Source organism: Pogona vitticeps, chromosome 4 (assembly GCF_051106095.1).
Source record: "Pogona vitticeps strain Pit_001003342236 chromosome 4, PviZW2.1, whole genome shotgun sequence".
Taxonomy (NCBI): Eukaryota; Metazoa; Chordata; class Lepidosauria; order Squamata; family Agamidae; genus Pogona; species Pogona vitticeps.
Window position 1 is genome coordinate 75,150,058 of NC_135786.1, and position 5,631 is coordinate 75,155,688.

At 40.7% G+C, this 5,631-nt stretch overlaps 1 long non-coding RNA gene across 1 annotated transcript; it reads left to right on the top strand.

Moving 5' to 3' along the window:
• Window positions 1–2,021: 2,021 nt before the first annotated feature.
• On the top strand, window positions 2,022–3,363 carry LOC144589071 (uncharacterized). The gene is made up of 2 exons (XR_013544960.1): window positions 2,022–2,705; window positions 3,050–3,363. It is a non-coding gene; the product is annotated as an uncharacterized LOC144589071 (long non-coding RNA).
• The last annotated feature ends 2,268 nt before the right edge of the window (window positions 3,364–5,631 follow it).

The following is a 5,631-nucleotide window of genomic DNA, read 5'->3' on the forward strand; positions in this document are numbered from 1 at the left end:
AATGAAATGTAGGTAAGCCACTAATGAGAAGGATAAACTTCCAAACCCTATACCTACTAGGTGCCCATGTCCCTTTGACAAATGCAAGGAGGTCCTTCTTCCTTTTCTTTTAAACCCAAACCTTTCTATACCAAGAACTCAGGTAGGGAATATGTGCAATATTCTTGGATCTAGCCAGCATAGCCAATGGCAAGATTTTATGGGAGTAGTGATTCAAAAATAGTTTCCTTTCATGCCTTAGAGAGTGGAGATGTTCATCTTGGAGCTTTCCAGATGGTGGCCAGTAATTCCAATTTCAAGGGTCTTATGAGTCACCGTTGCTCCAGATGCTCTTTTCCAATGGCTCCAAATGATAGCTCACAATTGGCTATGCCTGGAGGGCCGCAGTTCACCATCACTGATTTAAAGAAAAATGATAACTAGGATTTTCTTTGAGAGACAGAATTGTGTACTGCGTATAGTGACAGACAAAGACTCAAAATACTTGAGTTCCAATCCTTGCTCAGCTGTGGAAAATCACTGGTGGCAATGGTAAAACCACTCCTTAGATAAGTCACAAACCATGAATAAGGGTTCCTTATTTATGGTATGTGACCTAGAGCAGTGGTCCCCAACCTTGGGCCTCCAGATGTTCTTGGACTTCAACTCCCAGAAGCCTTCACCACCACCTCTGCTGGCCAGGATTTCTGGGAGTTGAAGTCCAAGAACATCTGGAGGCCCAAGGTTGGAGACCACTGACCTAGAGTATGGGCATGATTTTCCAGTTAGTTTTGCCCATATTTCAGCTGTAGTTTTTTCCTCCATTAGCCATTTGGTGAAATACAAAGGAAGGAGGTGATCTTTGGTTTTTCAGAATGGTGTCCATAATTTAAATACTGCCCAACTCCAACTTTGCAGGCTTACTGCTGCCACTCAAGCACCTTGTCTAGAATCTCCATCCCTGAGTAGACTTTGGTCCAGATGGGCGGGGTATAAATTTAATAAATAAATTAATTCCCATAATTTGGATGTGACATAATAGCATATAACAACAACAGAGTTGTCAGTAGGAATATGCTTTTTTTCAGTATTCCAAACTCGAGAATTCTCTAACCTGTGAGTTCCACACCTAAATTGTGCTTACCCAGAGAAAGTGTGGGCTGGAAGGCTTCACAAGGCTGGGACAGGCCAAGCTATAACTCAGGTGTCTGTTAGAAAAGACGGATGCTCCGTGTTTGCTGGGAGTTCACAGCAAGCCTCTTTGACTTCTGTCTATGAAGTAGCTGCTAGAAACAGAAGAGCATTAACAGAAAAGGATGGCAACACTACATCTCTACTTCTAGTTTTATTCTTGAGGCAAGACAATCCTTCCCTTTCTTTGTGAACTCCTTCATGTCCCTTTAGAGTATTTTAGTTGAGGTTAGAGGAAATAAAATTATTCTCTACGATCTCTCTCTTATTGTTCGCTTGGGGGAGTAAGATGAACAAATTTCAGCCAAGCGAATTAATCTCTTTGATTCATCAGCTAAAAAAACTAATATATACCATCTGGGCCTTCCTTACTTTTTCACAGTTTTTTTTTTCTGTAAGGAGAAAAGTATATCTTATATGCAAATACATTCAAAGGTACTTCAACTCTTTTTTTAAAAATGAAAGTAAACATAGCCTCAAGAAACTGGTATGTTGACCTGTGGAACCTAACCAGCTTAATACCTCCACCACCAGAGGTGAAGGATATGTCACCCTAAATCACTCAGTGGTCTCCAACCTTGGGCCTCCAGATGTTTTTAGACTACAACTCCCAGAAGCCTTCACCACCACTTCTGCTGGCTAGGATTTCTGGGAGCTGAAGTCCAAGAACATCTGGAGGCCCAAGGTTGGGGACCACTGAGATAGGTCACACTGGATTAGTGGTTAATCCTACTTTCATGGAACAACATCTGGGTGTATCAGGCTAGGGTAACATACATGCAGTTCTATTACCAACTTCCCCCAGCATCTCCCTCCTGAAGCTGTTTAACAGTAGGGCCAATCCTGCAGAAGAACAGGAAATGGACCAGTGATTAACACTTTCTTTCCCTGGATATTTTTTTTTTTCTGTTTCATATTGTCACTGAGATGATTTTTACATCCTCCACTGTATTTGAACAAAGCAGATTAGCTTACCTAGTACAGGGCAAGCTTCCTCTCTATCCTCCAGCACTTTGCTGCCAGCCTTCAGCATCTGTTGTGGGAAGCAACTGCCTAATGGTAGGGCCAGTCCTCTCAGGGAAGGAAGAGGTAATTTCCATTTATTTCCTATGCCTCTTACAGCCACATGTGCCCCCCCAAAAAAAACTGATCTAAAGAGTTGAGTGGGCTCTCTAGAACCACATGGAAGGTGGCAGTGGGAGCTTTAGGAGAAGGGGAAATAGTAAAGGAAAAGAAATTACTCCTTTGCTTCTACCCAATGAGAGACTCATCTGATTCAAGAGACACTTTCATTCACAGAAGAACTATTTAGCTTGGAGTGAGTTTGAGATGCCAGATGAGACACAGGGATGGAGACTCTAGACAAGGTGCTTGAGTGGCAGCAGTAGGCCTGCAAAGTTGGAGTTGGGCAGTATTTAAAATGGCTAGTGGAGGAAAAGACTACAGCTGAAATATGGGCAAGACCAACTGGAAAATCATGCATTCAGGAGTTCACACAGTAGAAGGAGGTTCAGCTGGACCTCTGTGGAACAACGGTAAGGAATACTGTGGGTGTTACAAGGCTTTGATTATGGATCACAAAATGCAATCAAAACTTTGTTCATGATGTGCATTTGACCCCAGTGGATTCAGATAGCTGCCTCAAGGCTGACTCAGTCTTCCATCCTTCTGAGGTTGGTAAATTGGGTACCCAGCTCACTGGAGCATGTGTGCAATATACGCTTGGCATAATTAAATTGGAAACCTTCCAGAGAGTGCTTTAAACGCTATGAGGCAGTATATAAGCAGCACACTTTGCTTTGCTTTGAAAAGGGAATTACACAATTTTCTCATTTTTGTATTCTTTTTTTTAAAAAAAATCATTGTTATTATATTGCAGGAAGAGAGAGATCCACTCCCGCCATTCATTCCCCAAAAATCTCCCTCATGGAAGAGTCAGACCTGCAGGAGGCACAATCTTTCTCTATAACAAGGCGTGCCCACCCACCTACTGTGTTCTTTTTTTCAAACCTGTGGCCTTCCAGTCCCTTCTGGGTTCACTCAGAGGAACAGATGCAACCTCTCCAGGTACTTGCTCACCCTTGCTGTACAGCTAGGGCCAGTGTCCAATCTATGGCAGAATGTGAAGGTCCTAAGGCAGAGGATCTGCCTTATCCAGCATCTACTGGGCTTCTTCTGCCAAAGCAGAATGGCCTCTGTGGAATACTGGGGATCTTAAGAGCTGTCGTTCAGAAAAGTAACTTTCCGAAGCATCACCTAGGAAGAATGGGACTGCATATTCTGTGCTATACGAGTCAAACTGGGCATTCAGAAAAAATGCATATTCTGTGTGAATGTTCAGTGTTCTTCCTGTAATTGGGTTTCCTCAGAGAAAAGTGCCTCAGGAATTATACTTGCGAATTGAACCCACATTTACCTTCCAGTGGCCAATCATAAAACAGATCTCACCAGAATGTAAGATATGGAGGTGATGGGAGGCAAATGTGATGGTCTTTTACTAATTAAGGAAGCAACTGCTTCTTATAATGTGCTAGCCATATGGGCAAGTTTGGCACTAGTTACTAAATCTGTAAAAATAAGTTAACTAATTCTCAAGCACAGAGGAAAACAAATATTTTAGATATCATGCACTAAGTATAAGAATCAACAATAACTGGGACACATAACAAATATAGTATTGCATTGCAGATTACAATGACAGTAATCTTAGAACTGCAGAGCTGGAAAGGACTCAATGGATCATCAAGTCCAGCCTGTTTCAAGGAGACACAGTGGGGAATCGAACTCCCAACATATCGCTCTGCAGCCAGATAACTAAACCACAGAGCTATTGTTACTTTTGCATTGCCATTCCCTGGACATTGAATGCTTTATAAATATGTTTTGAATAGTTTCTGAGCATATCATTGCTATATGACAACTATTTCATTGTAACAAAATAGCTGCATATTTAAATCTAGTTGAAATGTGCCCATATTTCTTCCAGTATATTTTGATATTTCTGTCATCATTTTTCAAAATTTGGAATGACTACAGCCATGAAATGTTTGGCTTCATCATTTGGCTTGTTTTATTCATTAAGAGAATGTGGAATTATACAATAGTTTATCAGTCTGGATGAAAGAAATACATTCATGAGACAAAATACGATTACCTCATTAGAAGGATGATTTTTGACAGGGAAAACATTCAGACAGAGGGAGGGAGAGCGCAAGTGTTTAAAAATGAACCATAATGTAATAAAAGAAAAGGAGGAAGAAAATAATGTGTTGGAATAACAGTAAAGAAAGAAGTGAATGTTTCTGTACATGGTTTTTCATTTATAGATAGGTAACATTAATATGGTTGCCTATGGGTTGTGCATTACTGACTCCACCTATATAGAAATGAAACTTGATATATAGCACCACATTCTTTATTGTTATTTGGTGCACTGATTGTCTTTCTTGGCCTCCCATTGGCTACCTGGTTGTTAGCATGGGATGATGTTGGCCTCTACCATGGCCTAATGGGTAATAATAAATACATCAGGTGTGTGTGACCTGGGATTTTGAGGTGCTGGGGTGGGGGGGATTGTATACCCAGAAAGCCAATCACCATGCAGCAAGTACAATAGCTAAAGCTTTTAGTGCTCTTTAAGTTTCCTCATTGATCCCCATGGCTTATGATTATATCACAGAAGTTATATCAAAAAACTGCATTAAATGTCAACTAAATCAAGACTTTTCATGACTCTTTTTTTTAAAAAAACCAATGAAGTTCAGGACAAACACTATGCTATGCATGGATATCACCGCCTTGAGAGCAGAACTCTGCATTTCATACACTGTATTTTCAAATAGAACTAAAATGAAGTTGTGTGTTTTATTCATTTTATTATTTCCCCTCTTTATTTATGTTGGCATTCAGAAAGCATACAACAGGAATCACAAATGGCAATCATTCTTTACACTTCTAATCTAGACTGCTTTTCTTGCACACCGCAGAAAGAACTTGACAGATATCAATGCTCACAATTCCATAAAACTCCTTTGGACAGAGTTGATGATGAAAAGGAAAGAGCCAACTCTTTTTTTCCCAATTAAGACAAAACTAAGACAAAAATTACTAGTCTGGGTTTTACAAGGCGAAATCAGGGTGGCTCATGGCTCAAGTTGGGGGAGGGGGAGTTCCCTCTGGTCAGGAGTCTCATATAGTCACAACACCCTTAACATGGGGAATATCTGGTTATTTGTGGGTGGGTATATTTACTTTCGCTGATAATTTTTCTTCTCCTTGGTTTTGCAAAATCCTAGTTGTACACCAGAGGAACTTGAGCCATTGAGTTGAGTTGCCTTGCAATAGCCTTTATTCTGAAAGCTACCGATCCAGTTTTGGGGCCTTCAAGAATTATACTCCTGAACTGAGAGGAAAGTTGGGCTTCCACTAAGAGCAACTTGGTTACTTCTGCCACTTGTGGAC